This window comes from Lactuca serriola, chromosome 8, assembly GCF_051521515.1.
Source record: "Lactuca serriola cultivar US96UC23 chromosome 8, Lser_US96UC23_V15, whole genome shotgun sequence".
Classification (NCBI taxonomy): Eukaryota; Viridiplantae; Streptophyta; class Magnoliopsida; order Asterales; family Asteraceae; genus Lactuca; species Lactuca serriola.
The window spans coordinates 297,639,085-297,664,771 of NC_136415.1; positions in this window are offsets into that span (position 1 = coordinate 297,639,085).

The window sequence follows — 25,687 nt, forward strand, 5'->3', positions numbered from 1 at the left end:
AGAAGATAACCCAGCTGATCCGCTTACGAAGGGACTGAGTAGGGTTAAGCACTTGCAGCATGCTAGGAGTATTGGGCTGATGGATGATATTAGCATAGATTAGATAGTAGTAGAAACATGTAATAGGTAGATGTAATTAACATTTGATGATTAAATAAAGGAGTTTTATTTATGAGCAATGTTACTGTCTTATGTTAATTGTTTAACTATTGTTTCATTTTGCATGTTTTGACTTCCAGAATAATTGAATTTATTAAGAATAATCAAATTATTCAAATTGTCCACAATCGTTCATATGTTGGAAGTAGATATGAACGAAGAATGTCGTGAATTGGTGCGTAGATTATCTAAATGGTATTAGACATGGCAAAAGATTATTGCGACGTTCATGAGTGCTTATGAACTGGTTTTGAGCATCGGAACAAACCCGCGCTTGCTGGAATCACCTTATGGAATATGATATATAAAAAGGGTGATCGCAGGACGATAATATCATATAGTCTTAAAACCTAGATATATGGTTTATTATTTGTTAATTGGTTGTACATTGATAATGCGAAAACGCATCAGTAACTCGATGTTATAAAACGCATTGTTGTGTATAGTTGATTAATGAATAAGTAAATGCATATAAGTCGAAGTTTATCTGTAACTCTTATCCTAAGAAGGTAAAAGCGATATCTCGACTGCTCGATGATTTGATTTGACTTATGTGCCGAGCCCGGTCAGAACTGAATTGATGTGTTCGATTAAGTTCTATGTCGAATAAATCAGTGATCGAGAAACTTAAATGCTTGACTAATCATTCCATAGAATTGCCAGCATGATATCTAACAGAGGACTGTAAGATCCCTTATCTAAAGCACAAGATTGCTTAGATCAGAGTTTGACAGCGTCTTTGAGAGCTACTATTGCAAATCGAATTGTACTTGTGCATATAGTTACTAGACTTATCCAAGTGGGAGACTGTTGGAATAGTGTCTAAGGCTGCAACTATATTAGGCAAGTATTTGACCCGATTGTGCATGGTCCTTTTGGGTTGCCTTCACCATAGCAACTTGATAGGATGATTTATTATGAGAGAATAAATATTATTAATATATTATGAGAATAATATAAGGAATAATAATATTGTTATTTGATTAATATAAGTCATAAATTAATTAGTATTAATTTGGTGACTTAAAGGGATTAATTAAATAAGAGGGTATAAACTGTCAATTGTTTGATAGTTTCACTTTGGGCTGGAAATTCTTATTGGATAGAGAATGGACGAATTCTAGGGCTTGGGATAGCCTCAAAATTCGTCCAAGGCTATCTTAGGTAAGGATTAGGATTGCTTTAAGGAAAGATTATCCAACTAGGGTTTAAGGGTGAAACCCTAGGAGCCTTACAAGTATAAATAGACCCCTAGGGCAAGGGAAATCGGCATCTCTTCTAAAGAAACAAAACCCTGGCCGGATTTCTTCCCTCTCCTCTCTCTCAAATCATCCTCTTTGCTAGTGGGTGTTTGTAAGCCATTAGAGGAGTGACAATTGTGACTCTAGAGCTCCAAGACAACAAGATCAAAACAAGAGATTCAAAGGTAAACTTCTAGATCTGATTTTTGTATTGTTCTTATACCTAATTAGTCATTAGAAGTCTTGGATTCAAAGCATGTTTAATTAGAGAAACCTAGATCCAAGCATTAGGGTTTGCATGTGCACATAGGAATGTTCATATGGCCAAAACCCATCATTGTTATCTATTCCTAAGCAATATAAATATCATAACTCTTAAGTAATAGCCCAAAATTCCGATCACCGAACCATGCGATTGAAATCTATCTTCGCGATCAGAATCTGCATGCACTTAATAGAGTTAGACAATGGACTTTACCTGAAGTAGAGCCAAACTTATTGACTTTAACATCCTTAGGTAAATTTGGCAGCTTCACAACCAATGCCCCTTCCTTTGGCAATAGTTACCTATGGACCCTTGATAATGGGACTATCTCAGACTTAGCCTCTCTCTTTACCATTTGGTCAACCAAGTTGACTATGGCCGATCCCTTTCCATTGGAAAGAGAGAGCTTTACTGGATATCCAATGTCATTATTGTCAATTTCCACAAGTTTTAGGAAGTTGATCTTAGCAAATAGATAAGATCATTAACGGTCTTGACATAGTCTGTTTCATAGGAGTCCCAAAGGAACTCACTATGTGACATAGAAAGTAGTTGAGGCACCAACTTTCTCAACACTTTGACACCCAACTCTCCCGGCTTGTCAATATGTGACTACATCTCGAAAATGTGATCACACATAGACCTTTGCTTGCCAATAGGACTTAAGTGACCTTAGAATTTTCAAAAACTTATGGGTAGGGAGAATAATTAGAGTAGGTGAAAGAAGTATGATTTCCATGGGACGTCATCTTCATTTCGGAAAGCTTGTTTCAAGAGATTTAGGAAGATAATAAATGTCTAAACCAGACATCTTTTTGGGAGATATTTAAGATAATTGATTTAAAGTCCTTAATATGACACCCAATATCAAATATTAAGGCCAGGACCCAACAAATTATTTTATAACTTAGAAGAGGGATGCCGTAATCCAAGCTATAAAATATTCGAAGGTAGGTGAATGACGATTCAACAATTTCCATCAAGATAAACGAAATGTATTATTAGGTGTTAATTGGTTTTTGAAACTCCTAGATCTTTAAAATTCATTGAACTTTTCAATGGCATGTTTCAATCTCGAGTGTGCCCTTCAGGTTTTGTGACTGGGATGGCGAGGATCATAAAACAAGGTGTGAAGTAACCATGCAAATTACTTGGTACCCTTAAGTGTTTACCCCTCAATCGATGTGTCGGTTAACCACATACGCTCCATTGATACTATGATAAACATTAAGTTACCCTTTTCCTACCTTGTGAAATATGAGTTAGTGTGCCGGTTAACCACACACGCTCCACTAACCGACTTAAACAAAGTGCAAAGTGTAATTTCATTGATTAGCACCTTATTCACATTTTCCTAAGTAACTTAGATTGGGTATTTATCAGAGTTTAGTTACTTAGTATTTATCATTAATACTTTTAATGAAGGGAGAATTCTAGTCCTTTTCCTACCCGTTCGGCTAACGACCCTCCACTGGTCAAGGAAGCGGTGGGTGAGAGTGGACACCCATTAAACTGCCACTTTATAGGCAGCAACCTTATACCCCCTTATAGACCGGCTTCGTGAATGAGGCCTACTAACGGTAAGACTGACTTTACTCTTATACATATATATATAAATATTATTAACTTATAATATTATAAAGTATAAGGGTTGAATTTTAACTTTTAAAATTCTAAGGGCTAACTTGGAATTAAAGTATTCATGGGGAAAACTTTACAAATTCCAAAACTTGAGGGCAAGTTTTGAAACTATTCAAAGCTCTTGGATTTTTAGAACTTATGAGTTTAATTAAAGATTTAAAAACTTTAATGAAGTGACTCTTGAACACCCATAACTTGAGGACAAGTTATGGAGTCATAAAACAATTTAATGAGGAAAAAGACTCTTCATTTTGTAACCTATGGCAACTTTTATGAGTTTTAAGATTCGTAAATGTGACTTATAAGTTACATAAACACATTTTATGAACTTCTTTTAGATTAATTTGGATTAAAACCAACTATCATATAATTTTATTCATTAATCTAAATTCACTCATAAAACAAGGTAACACAAAAAACTTTTGGTGATCCATAACTTATTCTTAAGTTATGGAATCCTTTAAAACATTAACACCAAATTTTGTAACTCCAAAAAAACTTTGAATCAATTTTTTTTAAAACCTTTTCATATCCATAAATTATGGAGGTTTCAAAAAATAAAACTCTTTCGATCAAACTTTTAAAACTAATAAAATGATCATATCATTTTATCTTTTATTAAATTTGACCTAATTCAACTCATAAAGCAAATTATTCAAATTTTACAAATAATTAGTTTTTCACAAGAACAATTAATTATCTTAAAATTTGACAAACTTCATTTTTTTTCCTTTTTTTTCAACATTGAAAATAAAATATTTCCATCAATATAACAGAAAACAACCCGTGGCTCTGATACCACTGTTGGGTTTTGAGCATTCTAACACTCCTAAGTGTACATGCAACCCTAAATACATTGGATCTATGTTTTTTCTATTATACATACAAATATGAACATCCAAGGTATTATCCTAATCTAGCATACAACACAATGAATATAACAAGATAGAATACATGCCTCTTTCATGTAGAAAGTCTTCATGAAGCTTGAGTTCCTGGTGCCTCAAGTGTGGCACCTCAAATGGTTCACACAACACCAAATACACTTGGAATAACTTAAGAGAAACTTGAACACTCCTTGAAATTGTTTAGCCCTCACAGACACACATAGTGCACGATTTCTTGAGCCATGGGATTCTTTTATATGGTGGCTATTAGGGTTACACCATGTAACTCATGACTTTACCCATTCCTTAAGCTCCATGGATGTTAACCTCCATGGAGCATCCATGGGTCACCCCATGGACTTAGTCCAACATAAGGAATCTTGGATCACAAGCCCACATATAAAAGAATGAATGATTTACACAATCAACCCATATATTTAATTAGTCTCCTTTTGATCACTTAATTAATTCCAAATTAATTCTTGATCAATACTAATTAAATAACCTTATTAATATATTAGAACTTATAATATATTAACAAACCTTAAGTGTTATTTCTCTCATTTTAGTCTATCCAAAATGCATGATGCCATGCAACCCAAATGGACCATGCCGGGTCGGGTCAAGTCTTACCAATTATAGTTATGGACTTAAACATTAATCCAGCAAAAAAATCAACAAAGCTTTGACTACTTTTCTCTCAATGGTCTTTATAATGTGTTGAAGGCACATGAAAGTGAAGTGAATGAGATAGATGTAACAACCCATTATTTTCAAATCTATAAAAGTCATCAAAAGTCAACCAAGGTCAATAAAAGTCAACCAAGGTCAACAAAAGTCAGACCTGTCAAATAAATGTCAAATTTTTTGAATTTTCAATTTATTAAAGTTAAATTAAGAATCTTAATATGTATAAACCATTTATAATTTAAGTGTTGCAAAATTGGGATTTTCCCATTTAAACTGAAAACCCTCGCAATCATCACCCTTCTCCCACCGAAATCTTGCATAATCTAATCCCTTCAGACCGAAAACTCATTCACGACCAAGAATTCTCCTCACTCCAATCAATTTCGGACCGAAAACATTTAAAGACTAAAACCATCCCACTTGTTTCAGACCGCCAACATCTTAGCAGCCTTTCTCTTGACCGCAAACCTTCCTTAGTTGATTTCACTTTTAGGCCAAAAACTTCTTTTTCCTCGGTTAGAGTTCTCCACCGAGAACATGCAAATATCTAGATATTTAGTATAAACCACCTATCTTTCCTTCATATTTATAGCACATATCGACCATTTCCTACACTTTTAACTGAAAACTAGTCTCATTTTCTCTAAAGATTTCCTTTCATTTACAAGAACCAAATTGAAACTCAAGAAGCAATTTACTTCCATTCTCTTACAAGTGTTGGTAAGTTTTACTCCTAAAAATAGTATATTCAACACTTATATTACTTATATCTTGTTAATCAAACATTATTATTTTTTTAGCATCATTAGGATACGACTATCGTTGCGAGTTCTAAACCGAAGGTTACCATTTTCTTATCGTTAGCAAAAACCGTTATCACACAAAAGGTGAGTTCATACCCCTACGTTTTCAAAAAATTTCACTGTTTTAGGGGGGGGGGGGAATAAGTGTAGCACAATAAAAGTTGTGCTAATATCTAAATGTTTTCAATATTTTAGTAATTGTTGCAATTGTTAAAAATATATATATTTATATATGTGTAAATTATATAATTATGGTTCAACAGGCTTAGAATTGATAATTTGGCTCCGTTTCCTGTTCCTTGTTTGTTGTGGGCTTGGGGTAAAATTATTTATTCGACAGTCTATTTAATCATAATTATATAAATATTATATTTATATAAATATAAAATGATTTCAAAGTTGTTAAACAAAAAATATAATTTTTGCAAACTATTTTAGTTCCAATTGGACATAAATATCAAATTTCACGGAACAAACGTATTACAGAATTTATAAATTAAACAAAGGTTTTCATTTTGGTAAAACACAAACATATAAACTATAATAGTTATAGTTTATGAAACTTACATATTGCTTTCAAAGTTCAGATTACAATACATATAACAAACATATAAAATATAGTTAGTTTATGGATCCTATCTACTGTTGGGTTTTGAGCAATCTAACACTTCCTAAGTGTGCATGCAACCCTAATAAACCTTGGATCTATGTTTGTCTAAATACATGAAAAATAATAATTTTTCAAGGTTCATAACCTATCTAACATGGCATGGGGAACATTTAAACATAAAAGAGTTAGATGAGATTACATACCTTTTTGATGAGATTGATTCTTTGGAGTTTGAGAGCCAAGCACCAATAATGTGAATGCCTCAAATGGAATCACAAATCACCACAAACTCTTGGAAAAACTTTAGAGAGAGTGTATACACACATAGAAAATCGTCCACACACACAAAACCACACTAGTGGCTATTTCATGCAACATAAGCATGCTTATATAGTGTGCATGGTTAGGGTGAAACCCTAATAACCCATGACCTTTCCTTTTCCAAGGATCCATGGGTTAAAAGCTCCATGGATCATCCATGGACTTCCATATAAGCCTAGCCCATTAACAAATGATTGTTAGCCCACACCATATAAAACAATAGCCCACAATTTAATTAGTCTTCCTTTTAATCTCTAAATTAATTCATAATTAATTTAAGACTAAGACTAATTAAATAACTTCATATTAATATATTATAACTTACAATATATTAATAAACATATGTGTATAACTCTCATAAAATTATCCATAAATAGTTCGGGTGAAGTGTAACCCAAATGGACCATGTCGGGTCGGGTCAAGTATGTACCAAATAAGTTATGGACTTAGACACCTTATCCAAAAGACTCCCACTTGGATAAGTCTAATAACTATATTTGCGTATGTTACTTCAGGAACCAACCAGCAATCGTAGCTCTTGAAAACTCTGTTGAACTATGAAGCGCCATTTTAGATAAGTGATCATATAATCCTCCGTTCTCATGATATCAGCCGGACAAATACATGGAACAACGTCGTACATATTGTCCAGCAGTTTGTTTCCCGATTTCCGATTTGTTTGACAAAGAACTTAATCGAACACATCAATTTAGTTCTGACCGGCCGGTACATAGGTCACAACAAAATCATCGAGGGGCCCAGATATTGCTTCTATTTCTAGAAGGAACAGATAAACTTCGACTTATATGCTTGTTCTACTACTTGTTGAATTGTACAAAAAGGCACGTTTTATAACATCAAGTTACTGATGCGTTTACGTGCAATCAATGAACAACCAACTCATAGGTAACAACTCATATCTCTAGGTTTGAAGATTTATATGATATTACCGTCTCACGATCACTCGAGATAAATTCCATGAAGTGATACAAGTGAGCGTGGGTTTATACCAATACTCATAACTTATGAGCACTCATGAATGTTGTAGCAACCATTGCTATGACTAAACCCATTTAGCCATCTACAAACTCGATTCATGACAGTCTTGATTCATACCTACTTCCAACATATAAACGACTGTGGAGTGTTTAAATAACTTAGTCATTCGGAAAGAATAACCTAGCTATTTTGGAAGTCAAAACATGCAAAGTGAAACACAATAATAATCGAATCCAATATGGTCTTAGAACCCTTTTGAATATAAATAGAACCACCTTTTATTTATCACCATATTGATTACACATTATTCATTGTATAATGTTTCAAACAATCAACTTAAGACTTGAATAAAAAACAACAGTCGTCCCATGCTCCTAGCATGTACACTTTGTTTTTCTAAACAATAGTTATGCCATACTCCAAGTATGCACACTATGTTTGTCTATGATCCTTACATTGTGATATAGATCGATTGAACATGATTCCATTGATACTCATTTCACAATCCCAAATCCTTATTGTAAATGTGAGAATCCCCGATTCCTATCATTTACCAAAAAAACTGTTAGATTTTAAACTTTTATGCAATGTTCCTCTTGTAATGATTATGCACAAAGTCACCAAAACCTTGTCACCAGTCATTACAGAGTATTCCAAAGAAGGTCAACTTCTATGGAACGGAAGTCTCATATTCAAAGTACATTGCTTTGAACATCCTTCTTGCATTAAGGTTTTCTAATCTTACATAGATTGAATAACTTCCAATTGTGGAAACATTTCCATAGTCCCATTTTGACTATCACTTCCGAACAAGAGTTACCTCTTTTCAGAAAATGTCAATGTGGTCCTTTTCGACAACTTACATCATACTTCCAACTGTCCCTAAGCAACCAATATTTGGCGAACCTCATATTTGTCCTCGACAATTGCTTAATCACTTTAGTCATATCCAGTTCTAGACTTTTCCCTTCTCAATGCCTTAAGCATTTGGAAAATTTAGAAAAGATGAATATTATAGCACATGCAATCGATCCTATATCCGAAGCATATGGGACACGATTCATGATGTTTGACATAAAGACATGATACTAGAACAGTCTTTTGCTACAATATTTTTTTTCATTTGCAATGTTTTCAAAATTTAACTATGAAGAGGGATGTCGTAATCATAATCGAATTTTGAAAACGCAATATATATAGAATTTCTTCAAGTTGAACCATTCCAACATAAAATTCATATATATATATTCTTGACTAAAGATGATTAAAATCTCAATCTAAGCTTTAGAATTGAAACGAAGTATAATTTCCTCTCCCTTAATTATAGCAAAACAATTTTTCAACCCCTACAACTTCACGAATTGAAACTTTGTTTTCTATAATTAACATTGCTAACTTGCAACACTAAACGTAATAATCATGCTCCCACTAGCTCTAACATATTTCCAGAAATCTGCTGGACTTCTGAAATTTAGATTCATACACCCTTTCTTAGATAGCTCACATGTGTGTCTAAACAATTTTCAGGACTATGAAAAGGGATGCCGTAATCATAGTCTCAATTTCTTAGACCTTTGCCATTTCTCACAAGTCCATGTTAGTGTGTTGGTTAACCACACACGCTCCACTAACGACTTTTGAAAATGCAAATAACACAATTGATATCTACGTAAAATCAACTTAGTGAAAGCGTTTCCTTACCATCATTTTCATGAATCGGAGAGAAACCTTATGATACTTAGATTTTTTAGTGTATGACTTCCTATCCATGTGAATTTGTCAAAACCATAATCACAAGATAAGGTTAGTGACAAATTTAGCCTTACATGGATTAAACTTGTTCAATCTTAGTTTCTTGTCACCTTGGTAGCACAAGGCCCACCAATGCTTCCAAGTTGAACTCTGATAACTCACATGCAAATTCAACTTATTTGAAGTAGGTACAGAAATAAGAATTATGTCAACACGATAGGTTGCAAACCTTAAGTCGTGTGCTAGTGATAAATTACAGGTTTTACTCTTGATTAAATCTTGAAACTCTTTCAGGATATTTAAGGCTCCCACTGTCCCCTTGACATATAAGTTTCCCCAGTCAAGAACCATTCCTTGACAAAACAAATATTGAAGGGATAGTGCGGATTCTTATCATGTCTAACACTTCACACAATTGGTCTTAGTTGGTCTTTGTCTCATCCAAGACATCACAACTTACCAATCTCAAATATACAAGGGTAGAAACATTCTACACTACATTTGATAAGTGTTTTAAATGTTACTTTATGTCACTCAATGTTACAATCTTGGAGTATGACTCTAAGAATTGTTTTGGAACGAAGTATGACTCATCTTCTCGATCTTAACCAATCCAACAATTCATGACCTCTCTTCTTAGCCATAACAATGCACTAAGACGTCCTTAGAGTATGAATTTGTGATATGGTTTCATAATCATTAAGATGATCATGAAATACGATACTAAAGTACTCTCCCATCCTTTCAGATTTGAGAAACTTTTATCTTTCTGCCTAATTTGATTCTTCTCATTTGTTTTGTCATACATTGTAATCTTTCCAATGTTACAGAATTATACTTAACCTTATAAGTATAATCATATTTACTAATATTCAATAAATCATGACAAATCAATCTTTGTGGTGGACCTTGAGCAGCGCACACCCAGTGTACCTAATTCCTTAGTCCTTCAATTGACTCACATATACATGTGATCAAAGAATTAGTCTTAATTTTCAAAGATCAAAATTCTCATTCATTATACAATACAACTTGTATGATTCCAAGTTTCTGTCCAATTGAAACTTGGGTGATGAAAAACTTTCTTCATTTGATAAATTCAGACACTACCACAAATGAAAGAATCAAATCCACTTTCCAATATTGCTATTACTGGAAACATATAAGCAACAATTTTCCACAGATGCCATTGTAAGGATATTTTTAAAATAAATAAAATGAAAACCCTTTTTTTTCTTTTTTTTAAAACTTTGCGGAAAAACTTATCCTTACAATCCACATGAAAACCTTGTTGTTATCTATTCATAAGCAATATATTATAACTCTTAAGCAACAGCTCAAAATTCTGATTGTCGAACCATGCGATCGAAACCAGCTTCGCAATCAGAATCAACATCTACTTACTTTAAGCTTCCTGTCTTTTCTTTGATTCTTAAAACCATCAACATGTGACCTATTCACATTATGTAATAAGAATCTCCAAATAGGAACTTAATAGAGTTAGACTGTGGACTTTACCCGAAGTAGAGTCAAACCTCTTGACTTGATCAACCTTATGACCTTTCAGGTGAATAGGACAGCTCCGCAACCAATGCCCCTTCCTTTGGCAACAAAACACATGGACTCTTTGGTAATGGCACATGAGATTATCTCAAACTTAGCCTTTCTCTTTACCATTTGGTCAACCAAGTTGACTATGGCTGATCCCTTTCCATTGGGAAGAGAAATCTTTTTCTAGATATCCAATGCTACCATTGTCAATGTCCATTTAGTACTTGGGAAGTTGTTCTTTCAATCAAATTTGCTTTACTAGTGTTCCAAATCATTGTTGATTCCACAACACCAAGCAAATAGATAACATCATTAAGGGTCATGTCATAGTAGTCCCAAAGAGACTCACTATGTTACTAAGAAAGTGATTGAACATCCAACTTTCACGAGACTTTGACACCCAACTCTCCCGGCTTGTCAATATGTGTAAGGTCAAACGTTGAAATATGATAATGTTTAAAACAGACTCCGCATCAGCATGTATCTCAGCGTCAGCACCAGCGTATCAGCAGCTCAGTTTATAGTAGTTTAGTCTATTCAGTACGTTGTAACAAATCTTGTACTTATCCTGTTTCCTTAGTTATCTTGATTTAATAGCTAGCGTATCCCTGAATTGTAGGGATTGTCTAGAATAGTAGTATATATCATTTTGTATAGATTTGTGAATTTTTACGCCTTTCACAAATCCTAATAGTCGCTTTGTGCACACTATAATCTCTTTGTGAGATTATCCCTCTTAGTGAAAGTTTTTCTTCATGAATTTCTCTTGTTCTTATTTATCGTCATTGTTTGATATATCGATTGATCTAAAGGCCTCTACAATTGGTATCAGAGCAGGTTTCTTTTATCAAACAAATGGCTTCATCTTCTTCTTCATCAAACTCATCAAATCATCCTTCTGCTAAAATCCCTCCTTTCGATGAAACAAACTTTGCTATGTGGAAAATAAAGGCTCTATATGCCTTAGAGTCTGTTGATGAAGACATGATGGACATCGTTGAAAACGGTTCTTATGTTCCGATGTATCAGCCTCTTAAAAATAATGTTCCTGATGGTACTATGAAGAAAACTCCAAAAGAAAACTAGACAGCAGATGACATACAACATCTTTGGGCTAGTTCAAAATTGCATCTCAGCAAAGGAGATGATGGATACGCTGACTGTATCCTTTGAAGGAACTGAAGAAGTCAAGGCTTCTCAAATAAATGATCTTAACCGAAGGTATGAACATTTTTTTGCTAAGAAAGGTGAAACCTTGACTCAAACTTTTAACAGATTCAATACTCTTGTTAATGATCTTCGGAGACTAGACCAGTTGAAGCATAGAACTGTTCTAGTGCAAAAGTTTTTGGATTCTCTGGGTGCAGGTTGGGAGAATCATGTTGATGTGCTGAAAAACAGTGAGAAGATCAACTCTATGGACTTACAAAGTCTCTATGGAAATCTTCGATACTATGAAGAATCCAAGCTTCAAAGAAAGGAACTGATGAAAGATTCTCAGCGTGAATCTTCTGTAGCCTTGTTCTCCAACAAAAAGCTGGTGTCAGATTCAGACACTGAAAGTGATTCAGACACTGATTGATCTAAAACTGACACTGATGATCTTGAAAAGGTTGTGGCTAGTGCAGCTTTGATTGTGAAGACCTTTGAAAAATCAGGTCGAAACTTCTCAAAGTTTCAAAAGAAGATGGGTGGAAAGTTCTCAAAAGGGTCAGGAGCTGATAAAAGGCATGGTGCTGATAAGAAAGAGAAGGCTCAGTGCTTTAACTGTGGGAGCACTGATCATTTTGCAAAAGATTGTAAACAAAAGAAACAAGGCTCAGATGAGTACTGGAAGTAGAAGTACAACAAGCTGATTGAGAAGCTGAAAGCTGAAAACTTGGAACATAAAGTGCTTGTAGCTGAAGAAGAAAAATGGAAAACTGATGAAGAGTCATCAGATGATGAAGTCAAGTGTCTAATGGTCAAAATAGAGGACCCAGCTATTTCTGATAAAGACAAAAGCACTTTTGACACTGATATGTCTGATGCTGAAAATTCCAGGAAGCACAACATTGACTCTTCTTCAATGTACCAGGTTAAAAACTTTGTTTCCTATTCAATGAATGAAAAAATCAAAATGTTTGAGTATTTGGGTGTCATTAATTCTAAGAAGAATCAAACCATAGGAAATTTGCAAAATCAAATTGATCTTCTTGAAACTGATATATCCATGAAAAATTGCATTATTGAGTCCACTCAGGAAAATCTTAGAATTACTAGTTTGTCAAATTCATCTTTGTCTGCTGAAATTGACGATGTTAAAAATCTTTTGATCAAAGAACAGACTGTGCTTCACACTTGGGCAAAATCTCATAAGAATGCTAATTATATTATTTCAGCTCAAATTCCACATTCTTGTGAGAAAATTCTTGGGGGTAATTTTGCAGAAGGTGAAAAAGTTTTTAAATCACAAGAAAAGGAATCTGAGGTCTATTCCATGAATGAGATGAAAAACAATTTCAAAAATAAGTTTGTCAGTAACTCTTTTATTAATGAAAGTTTATTGCTTTTCCTATCTCAAATGGAGTGTTTCATGCTGTTCATGAACAACTCAAGCACTTCCCTGATTGCAATCCATCTGTGAATGAGTCAATATCAGATACTGATAGTTCATCTTCTAACACTAATCAAACTCCTCCTGATACTGAATTCAGTCGTGACTCAATGATAAACAAAAGGACTCAAAGCACTCTTGGTGAATCTTACATGACAAATTGTGTTAAATCAAAAAATTTGCTCACCAAGAAGAACTTTGGTACTAGAGTTTGTTACAGATGTGGTGATTCCTCTCACAAGATCAGTGAATGTTCTTTTGATAAATCATCCTCAAGAGCTGAAAATATTAAAGTTAGGAATGAAAAATGGACTCTTAAGTCAAACTCTTTAAACTGTCTTCCTAAGGAGTGTTATAATCTATTATCTAATAACTTTGTGAATGACCCATCTTCGAATGGGTCAGTGTTCTAACTAGTTTCTCAGCACTACAGGGTCAGGAGCATCTTTGGTAGTTAGATAGTGGTTGCTCAAGGCATATGACAGGATCAAAGTCTCTCCTGGAAGATTATGTTAAGAAAACTGGTCCTGCAGTTACTTATGGAGACAATGGAAAGGGGTTTACTAAGGGATATGGAAACATCAAGTGCAATAACGTGGTTTTTCAAAACGTCTCGTTGTTAAGGGTCTCAAACACAACCTTATTTCTATCAGTCAATTGAGTGATGCTGACTATGAAGTTCACTTTACAAAGAAGGAAGGAAGAGTTGTTAACACTGACAAGAATATCGTACTCTCAGCTAGTAGAAAAGATGATATATATGTTCTTGACATGTTCTCAAGTGACAAGGCACTGATGCAATGTTTCTTTACAAAGTCTCAAACGAATCTTAGCTGGATTTGGCACAAAAGGTTTTCTCATCTGAACTTCAAGAATCTATCCAAGATATCCAATCAAGACCTAGTTAGAGGGCTCCCAAAATTCAGCGTTGTGAAAGACAATATGTGTTCAGCTTGTGAACAAGGAAAACAAACCAAGTCCTCTTTCAAACCCAAGTCATGTTCTAGTATATCAGTCCCTCTTCATCTACTTCACATGGACTTGTTCGGACCTATTCCGGTTCGTTCACTGGGTGGAAATAAATATACTCTAGTGGTCGTTGATGAGTTCACTCGATTTACATGGGTAGTTTTCCTGAAGAAGAAAAGTCATGCTACACTGGAAATTCTCACTGATTCGTAAAAATGAGACACTGACTGGTCTTAAAGTTAAGCAACTAAGAAGTGATCATGGTACTGAGTTCCGAAACTCAACTCTTGAAGAATTTTATGATCATAAAGGAATTGGACAAAACTTCTCAGCTCCTCGTACTCCTCAGTAAAATGGTGTTGTTGAACGAAGAAATAGAACACTGATTGAGGCAGGAAGGACCTTGATGATCCATGCTGGTCTTCCTATGTCGTTTTGGGCTGAAGCTATCAATACAACATGTTTTACTCAGAATCAATCTCTAATTCACATGATTCACAAGAAGACTCCTTATGAAATGCTGAAAGATCGAAAACCAGACGTATCCTTTTTTCATGTGTTCGGATGCATTTGTTATATTCTAAATCAGCGTGACCCAAGATCCAAGTTTGAACCTAAGGCTGATAAAGGTATTTTTGTTGGGTACTCATCTATTTCAAAGGCTTTTCGTGTTTTTCATGTGAACAGGCAATGTGTTGAAGAATCCATTCATGTGAAGTTTGATGAGGAATCATACACTGATGAAAAAGTCAATCATTCTCCTTCTATCTTTCAAGAGCTTCTCTCTTGTCCATTCGATGAAGCTCCTTGTGTTGAAGTTCAGAATGATTCTTCTGATCCTATCATTCCAGTTCCATGTCCCTTGAATCAAGATACTGCAGCCACATCAGCAGATGATTCATTAGGTGCTGATGAATCCCTTGAAGCTGAAGACTCTCCTGAAACTGATAATGTGTCAGTGTCTATCTCTCCAGAATCAGCATCAGTCATTGAACATCGAGATCATCCTGTTGATCGAATTATAGGGAATATTCATGATGGTGTCCGAACCAGATCTAGTGTACTTAATAACTTTTGCATGTATGTTAACTTTGTTTCAATGATCTTACCTGATAAGATACACACAGCTCTTCAAGATGTTGATTGGATCAAAGCCATGCAAGAAGAACTGAATGAGTTTGAAAGGCACAAAGTTTGGACTCTTGTTCCAAGACCATCCGGAAAGACTATCACTGGAACTCGCTGGGTCTATCATAACAAGGTTGATAAAGATGGAATCATCACTCGCAACAAGGCAAGGCTTGTGGATCAAGGGTTTACTCAAATTGAATCCATCGACTACGGGGAAACTTTTGCTCCTGTTGCTCGCATTGAAGCTATCAGACTGTTTCTCACATACGCATCCTTCATGAACTTCACTGTCTATCAGATGGATGTGAAAACAACATTCCTTCATGGTGTGTTAGAAGAAGAAGTATTCCTAAATCAGCCCCCAGGCTTTGTGGACAAAGATCATCCTGATTACGTGTACCGGTTAGACAAAGCTATTTATGGACTGAAGCAAGCTCCCAGGGCTTGGTATGAGGCGTTGACATCGTATCTACTTGAAAATGGATACAGACCAGGAGCAATCGACAACACTCTCTTCATCAAAAACAAAGGCTCGGATATGGTTCTTGCTCAAATTTATGTCGATGACATTATTTTTGGCTCTCCAAATGAGACACTGAGCAAGGAATTTGCAGAGATCATGTCTCAAAGGTTCGAAATGAGCATGATGGGAAAGATGACCTTTTTCTTAGGTCTTGAGGTTCAGCAACAAAAGACAGGTATTTCCATTTGCCAAAGTAAATATATTTCTGACCTGCTTGTTAAGTATTCTCTCAGTGACTACAAACCAGCATCTACCCCGGTATCTAAGACTGATAAGATACACGCTAATCCAACTGGAACTGATGTCAATCACTCTCTGTATCGAGGAATGATTGGATCCCTCTTATATCTCACAGCAAGTCGTCCTGATATCATGTTTGGAACCATTCTCTGTGCTCGATTCCAAGCTAATCCCAAAGAATCTCACCTCTTGGCTGTCAAACGTATTTTTCGATACTTGAAGGGAACTCAAAACCTTGCACTGTGGTATCCTCGCGACTCAGCATTTGAACTGTATGGATACACTTACTCAGATTATGCAGGATGCAATTTAGACAAAAAGAGTACATCTGGTGGATGTCACTTCCTTGGCAATTTTCTCATCAGCTGGTCTAGCAAGAAGCAAACATTAGTAGCCATCTCAACTGCAGAAGCTGAGTATGTTGCCGCTGGGAGATGTTGTGCTCAGCTCTTATGGATTCAAAATCAGCTTCTCGACTATGGATTCAAGTTCTCAAAGACTCCCATATATTGTGACAACACCAGTGCCATTCAGATCACACAAAATCATGTTCAGCACTCGAAGACAAAGCATATCGAAATCAGACATCACTTCATCAGAGATAATGTGGAAAAGGGAAAAGTTGTTCTTGAACATGTCAAGACTTCGGAGCAACTCGCTGATATCTTCACAAAGGCACTGGATTCTCAATCAACTGCTTACATTATCGGAGAACTGGGAATGATTTCCTTGTAATTAATTTTGCTGTTTAATTGTGCTAATGTTTGATATTGTCTTATAAGCTGATGTACATTGTGCTGATGATGACATACTAATGATATTTGCTACTGAGCACTTTGGTTTGATTTCTTATCTTTATCTCTTCTTCAAGTCTTCTAAATAAAAGTTGAATGATTCACTGTATTAAACCATACACTGATAACGACTTGAAATTCCTTGCCGATGGTTAGATCAAAACACCAAGATCTATCACACGCAACTACCCCTTCTTACCAATCTTACACTGATTCTGTGATTCAGTGTGCCAAAACACACGCTGATGAGAGTCTAAAAATCTTTGCCGATGGTTAGACCAAAACACCAAGGTTTATCACACGCAACACTCCATTCTTTACCCTCCTCTTATTCAGTGTCTAATGATTCAGTAAGATAAACCACTCACTGATGAAGTCACAACACTCTGTGCCGATGGTTAGACAATGTAACTAGTGTCTATCACACGCACCAATCTCCTTGCTAGCCCTGATTAAGCAAGTTGTACCTTGAATTGACGGAGAAATATTTTCAACATGTAACTTTTGTGACACTGAGCTCAGCACTTCCGCAAACACTGATTGATGTTTCACTTTCAGTCAACGACTCTTTTATCCAACGGCTACTTTCTGCTCTGACAGGTTGTTACGATGCGCCGTTCTTATTAATGAAGATAATCATCATCTTTTTAGTGAAGATAATCATTACCTTTTAAAAACCCATTTCATTCCATATTTAAACCTCTATCTCCTTTGGTTTAACTTTTCCTCCCAAAATCCTTGAACCTCTTGTTGGATAAGGTGTCTAAGTCCAGAACTTATTTCTGGTATGTACTTGACCCGACCCGGCATGGTCCATTTGGGTTGCATGGCACCATGCAATTGGATAGACTAAATGAGAGAAATAACATTTGGAGATTATTAATATATTATAAGTTCTAATATATTAATAATATTATTTGATTAGTTTGATCAATAATTAATTTAGAATTAATTAAGTGGTCAAAAGAGAACTAATTAAATATATGGGTTGATTATGTAAATCATCCATATCTTGTATAGTGGGCTAAGAGGCTCCATGGATTATCAAGTTGGGTTCTACTCATAGGATGCTCCATGGATGCTCCATGGGAGTTACAAACCCATGGGTCATGGGAATGAAGAGTCATGACACATTAGTGTTTACATGGTGTAACCCTAGATGTGTCAACACTATATAAGAATCATATTCTCCACCAAAATGGGCTACACTAAGAAAACAAGAGGGCTTGGCCGATTTCAAGAAGTGTGTGTTCTCTCATAAGTTTTTCCAAGAGCATTTGGTGTTGTGTGAAGTATTTGAGGCGTCACACTTGGGGTGCTAGGCTCACAAGGTTTCAAGGTGTCACACCCCGAAAACCAAAGGCGGAAACGTTCCCGGGGTTGACTCCACGTTGAGTATCAAATCCAATGCACATAGTACAGCAGTAATCACAAAACATTACATTACATAATATTGTTTACATTTGATTGAAAGTAAAGTTGTACATGTATTATGTTAGATTAATGTCTAAGTCCATAACTATAATTGGTAAGACTTGACCCGACCCGGCATGGTCCATTTGGGTTGCATACCATCATGCACTTGGATAGACTATAATGAGAGAAATAAGACACTTATGGTTATTAATATATTATAAGTTCTAGTATATTAATAATAAGAATAATAAGATTATTTAATTAGTATTGATCAAGAATTAATCTAAGATTAATTAAGTGATCAAAAGAAGACTAATTAAATATATGGGTTGATTGTGTAAATCATCCATACTTGTATAGTGGGCTAATGCTCCATGGATAATCAAGTTGGGCTAAAACCCATAGGATGGTCCATGGATGCTCCATGGTGTATTTGTACCCATGGATCATGGAAATGAAAGGCCATGTCAATTAGGGCTTACATGGTGTAACCCTAACTATATAAGCATCTTATTCTTGACCAAAATTGGCCACTAGTGTGTGTGTAAAAGGGCTAGCCGATTTCATGAGTTGTAGAATTCTCTCAAGTTATTCTAAGTGTTTTGGTGATTGTGATTCCATTTGAGGCTTCCACACTATTGGGTCTAGGCACTCAAGCTTCATGAAGACTTTCTACACCAAAGAGGTATGTATTCTATCTTGCTATAGTCATTGTTTTTGTATGCTAGATTAGGATTATACCTTGGATGTTCTTATTTGTATGTATAATAGAGAAAACATAGATCCAAGGTATTTAGGGTTGCATGTACACTTAGGAGTGTTAGAATGCTCAAAACCCAACAGTGGTATCAGAGCCTAGGCTTGTTTTCTATTATACTTGATGCAAATTGCTGAAAAATGCTGAAAAACTCGATTTTCTGGCTTTCTGGGCACTGTACTCGCCGAGTCCACTGATGAACTCGCCGAGTACATGAGTAAGATCATCCTACTCGCCGAGTAGGTTCATGCACTCGCCGAGTAGGAGCCCCAGACAACATTTTTTCGAGGTTTTTGGCTAAAAATGGACTAGGAACATTACCCTAAGTTGTTTTTGAACTTATAAACTTGTTTTTGATGTGGATGTTCATGCTAATCCATTTTCAAAGATAATTGTCAATAGATTCATGTTTTGTATTAGTTTAAGGTTTAGACTAATTACATGAAAAATTTTGAGTTGAATTATCTTGTTCTTATGAGTTGCTTAGATTAATAGAAAAGTTGAGTGAAATAGTTGTTTTCAATCCAAATTAATCGAAGAGTTGATTCTAAAATGTGTTTTTGTAACTTGTCCTCAAGTTATATGAAAAGTCACATTTAAGTTTCATAAAACTCATAAAAGTTGGCAAAGGTTACAAAAGATGAAGAGTCTTGTTCTTAAGTTATGGAGGTTCAAGAGTCACTTCATTAATAAATAAATAAATAAAGTGTAACCTTAATTAATTTCATAAGTTATAAAATAAAGAAAAGTTAATTCTTTTATTAGTTTAAAGTCTTCCATAACTTGTCCTCAAGTTATGGAACTTGAAGAGTTTTTGGATTAAAACTACTTTAAACACATAAGTTATGGAATTAATTAGTTTTGAATAGTTTCAAAACTTGCCTTCAAGTTTTGGAATGTGAAAAGTTTTCACTTACGAATACTTTAATTCCAAGTTAGCCCTTAGAATTTTAAAAAGTTAAAATTCGACCCTTATACTTTATAATATTATAAGTTAATAATATATATATATATATATATATATATATATATATATATATATATATATATATATATATATATATATATGTATAAGAGTAAAGTCAGTCTTACCGCTAGTACGCCTCATTCACGAAGCCGGTCTATAAGGTGGGTATAAGGTTGTTGCCTATAAAATGGCAACTTAATGGGTGTCCACTCTCACCTACCGCTTGCTTGACTGGTGGAGGGTCGTTAGCCGAACGGGTTTGACAAGGCTATAATTCTCCCTTCATTAAAAGTATTAATGATAAATACTAAGTAACTAAAGTCTTAATAATTCCCAATCTTAGTTACTTAGGAAAATGTGAATATGGTGCTAGCCCATGGAATTCACACTTTGTACCTTACCAAGTCGTTGGTGGAGCGTGTGTGGTTAACCGGCACACTAACTTGGACCAGTAAGGATCACGAAGGGTGACTTAATGTTTGTCATAGATCAATGGAGCATGTGTGGTTAACCGGCACATTGATTGGGTGATAATATTAAGGGTACCAAGTGAATTGGTATGGTTATTCACACCTTGTTTTGTGATCCTCGGCATCCCAGTCACAAAACCTGAGGGGCACACTCGAGATTGAAACATGCCTTTGAACAGTTCAATGAATCTCAAAGATCTAGGAGTTTCAAAACCAATTAAAACCTAACAATACATTTCGTTTATCTTGGTGGAAATTGGTGAATTGTCATTCACCTACCTTCAAATATTTTATAGCTTGGATTACGGCATACCTCTTCTAAGTTATAAAATAGTTTGTTGGGTCCTAGCCTTAATATTTCATATTGGGTGTCATATTAAGGACTTTAAGATCAACTATCTTGAATGTCTCCCAAAAGATGTCTGGTTTAGACATTTATGATCTTCCCAAATCTCTTGAAACAAGCTTTCCTAAATGAAGATGATGTCCCATGGAAATCATACTTCATTCATCTCCTCCAATTATTCTCCCTAACCCGCAAGTTCTTGAAAAGTTTAAGGTTACTCAAGCCCTATTGGCAAGGCAAGGTCTAGGTGTGGTCACATCTTGGAGATGAAGTCATATATTGACAAGCCGGGAGAGTTGGGTGTCAAAGTCTTGAGAAAGTTGGTGGTTCAATCACTTTCTAAGTCACATAGTGAGTTCCTTTGGGATACCTATGAAACAGGCTATGACAAGACCCTTAATGATCTTATCTATTTGTTAAAGATCAACTTCCTTAAAACTTGATGGACATTGACAATAGTGACACAGAAAATCCCGGAAAGCATTCTCTTCCCAATGGAAAGGGATCGGCCATAGTCAACTCGGTTGACCAAATGGTAAAGAGAAAAGCTAAGTCTGTGATAGTCCCGTGTACCATTATCAAAGGGTCCATATGTTTATATTGCCAAATGAAGGGGCGTTGGTTGCGAAGCTGCCACATTTACCTAAGGATGTTAAAGTCAATAAGTTTGACTCTACTTCAGGTAAAGTCCACTATCTAACTCTGCTAAGTTTCTATTATGAGATTCTTGATACATGAAGTGATTGGGTCACATGGTGATGTCTTAAGAATCAAAGAAAAGTAAAGAAACTTAAAGAAAGAATATGCTGAATCTGATCGCGTAGATGGATTTCTATCTCGTAGTTTGAAGATCGGATTATTGAGCTACTTCTTAGGAGTTATGAGATATTGCTTAGGAGCAGATAACAACAAGTTTTCATATGGATTGTAAGGATAAGTTTTTCCGCAAAGTTTTAAAATAAAAGAAAAATTTTGATTTTATTTATTTTAAAATATCCTTACAATGGCATTTGAGGAAAAATTGTTGCTTATATGATTCCATTAATAGCAAGAGTGGAAATCTGAAATTGATTCTTTCATTTGTGGTAATGTCAAAATTTACCAAACAAGGAAAGATTCTCATCACCCAAGTTTCAATTGGACCGGAACATGGAATCATGCAAGTTGTATAGCATGATGAATGAGAATTTTCAAGTTGTGGAAAATTAAGACTAATTACTTGTTCACATGGATGTGTGAGTCAAGTGAAGGACTAAGGGATCAAGTACACATTCTTGTGCATTGGTCAAGTCTACCACAAAAGATTGATAAAACTATTCGTCATAGTTTACTAAAGCTCAGTAAATATGATTATACTTACAAGCTTAAGTGTAATTCTGAGACATTTGAAAAGGGTTCCAATGTATGACAGAGCGAATAACAAGAATCAAATTAGGTAGAAGGATAAAAGTTTCTCAAATCTGAAAAGATGGGAGAGTACTTTAGTATCAGTTTTTGTGATCATCTTAATGATTAAGAAACCATAGCACAATTAGTTCTCTAAGGAAATCTTAGTGCATTCTTATGACTAAGAAGAGGAACTTGAATTGTTGAAATGGTTAAATCAGATGATGAGTCATACTTCGTTCCAATACAAGTCTTAGAGTCATACTCCAAGATTGTAACTTGAGTGACATGTCTTAAAGAAGGTTTAAAACACTTGTCAAATGTAAGAGTAAAAGCTTTCTACTCTTGTACATTTGAAATTGGTAAGTTGTGATGTTTTGGATAAAACAAAGACCAACTTAGGCCAATTGTGTGAAGTGGTTGTCTTGATAAGAACCCACACTATCTCTTGAATATCTGACAAGAAAGTCTTATATGTCAAGAGGACAGTGGGAGTCTTAAAGGTCTTGAAAGTCTCAAGAACTAATCAAGAATAAAACCCAAAGTTCTTCACTAGCACACGACTTGAGGTTTACAACCTATCGTGTTGACATATTCTGTGCCCATTCCAGTTAAATCTGGCTTTGCATATGAGTTCTTAGAGTTCTCAATTGGTTGCACAACAACTTGGAAGCAATGGTAGGCCCTTGAGCTGCCAGGTGGCAAGAAATTAAGATTGAGTTCAATCCATATGGTTTTGGATTTGTCATTATCTTTGTCTTGTGATTATGGTTTTGACAAATTCATATGGGTAGGAACTCATACACCATATAAATCTAAGTGTCATAAGGTTTCTCTCCGATTCATGAAAATGATGGTGAGGAAACACTTTCACTAAGTAGATTTTAGCTAGATAGCAATTGTGATACTTGCATTCTCAAAATCGTTAGTGGAGCGTGTGTGGTTTACCGGCACACTAACCTGGACTTGTGAGAAATGGCAAAAAGGTCTAACCATTATGATTACGGCATACCTCTTCATAATTGTTTAGACACACAAGTGTGCTATCTAAGGGAAGGTGTATGATTTTGATAAAGTTTTATCAAAACAATCTAGTATCAGAAATATGAACTTTGGTAAGGAAGTCAGCTGATTTCTGAGTACATGTCAAAGCTAGTGGGAGCATAAGTGTTATGCTAATAATCATCATGTTAATGGGAGTATGATAATTATGATATGTATTGCAAGTTAGCAGTGTTAATTATAGAAAACAAAAAGTTTCAATTGGGAAAGAGTTGTTTTGCTATAATTAAGGGAGAGGAAATTATACTTCATCTCAAATCTATAAGCTTAGATCGTGAGGTTTTAATCATTTAGTCAAGGATATATATATGAATTTCATGTTGGAATGGCTCAACATAAGGAAATTATGTATATGGGTCCATTATTTGCGTTACTTCATCTCAAATCTATAAGCTTAGATCGTGAGGTTTTAATCATTTAGTCAAGGATATATATATATATATGAATTTCATGTTGGAATGGCTCAACATAAGGAAATTCTGTATATGGGTCCATTATTTGCGTTCTAAAATTCGATTATGATTACGGCATCCCTTTTCATAATCTGAATTATGAGAACTTGGCAAATAGAAATGGAAATGTTATGGCAAAAGACTGGTTTAGTCTTTATGTGAGACATCATGAATCGAGTCCCATATGCTTCGGATATAGGATCGATTACATGTGCTATATTCATCCTTTCTAAAATTTTCCAAATGCCTGGGGCATTAAGAAGGGAAAAGGTTTAGAACTGGATATGACTAAAAGATTAAACAATTGTCAAGGACGATCTAAGGTTTACCAAAGATTGGTTGCTCAAGGACAGTTGGAAGTATAGTGATAATTCTGGAAGGACCATATTGACATAATCTGGAAGGAGGCAACTCTTGTTCAGAAGTGATAGTCAAAATGGAATCTGGAAATATTTCAAAGTTAGAATTTTCAATCTGTGTAAGATTAAGGAAACTTAATGCAAGAAGGATGTTTCCAAGGAGCTGATCTCCTTTGGAATGCTCTGTAATATTTGTTGTCAAGTCTTTATGACTTTGTGCATAATCATTACAAGAGGATCAATGCATATAAGTTTAGAATCTGACAGATTCCAGTAAATGGCATGAATTTGGAATTCTTACATTTGCAGTATGGATTTGGGAGTGTGAAAAGAGAATCATTGAAGTTATGTTCAATTGATCTAGTTCACAAAGTAAAGATCATAGACAAACATAGTATGCATACTTGGTGTGTGGCATGACTAGTGTTTAGAAAAACATAGTGTACATGCTTGGAGCATGGGACAACTATTGTTTTAAATTCAAGAATAAAGTTGATAGCTGAAACAGTATACAATGAATAATGTGTAATCATATGGTGATAAATAAAAGGTGTTTTATTTATGTTCGTAGGGTTTGATACCATATTGGATTCAATTATTATTGTGTTTCACTTTGCATGTTTTGACTTCCCGAATAAACTAGGTTATTCTTCCGGAATGACTAAGTTATTCAAACCATCCATAGTCGGTCATATGTTGGAAGTAGATATGAATTAAGACTATCATGGGTTGGCTTGTAGAGGTCTAAGGTGTTGGACAAAGGGCTACAACACTCATGAGTGCTCATAAGTTCTGAGTATTGGATTCAACCCGCGCTCATTGGAATCACTTCATGGATTTTATCACGAGTGATCATGAGACGATAATATCTTATATTCTTCAAACCTAGAGATATGAGTTGTTACTATGAGTTGATAGTACATTGATAGCACGAAAACGCATTTGGTAACTCGGTGCTATAAAACGTGCCTTTGTGTATGATTCAACAAGTAGTAGAACAAGCCATATGAGTCGAAGTTTATCCATTCCTTTTACCTTCGGGATAAAAGCGATATCTATGGGCCCCTCGATGATTTGATGATGACAAATGGAAGTGCTCGGCCGGGCCAGGACTGATTTGATTTGTTCAATTAGTCAGTCGTCATAAATCGGAAATCGGGAAACAACAAATGGACAGAGAGAATGATTATAATCCATGTCTCAGTCCATATGATATCTAGAATGGAGGAATATATGATCCCTTATCTAATGGACAAGTCATTGACAAAGGTCAAAGTTCATCTACAAGGTCAGAGTTCGA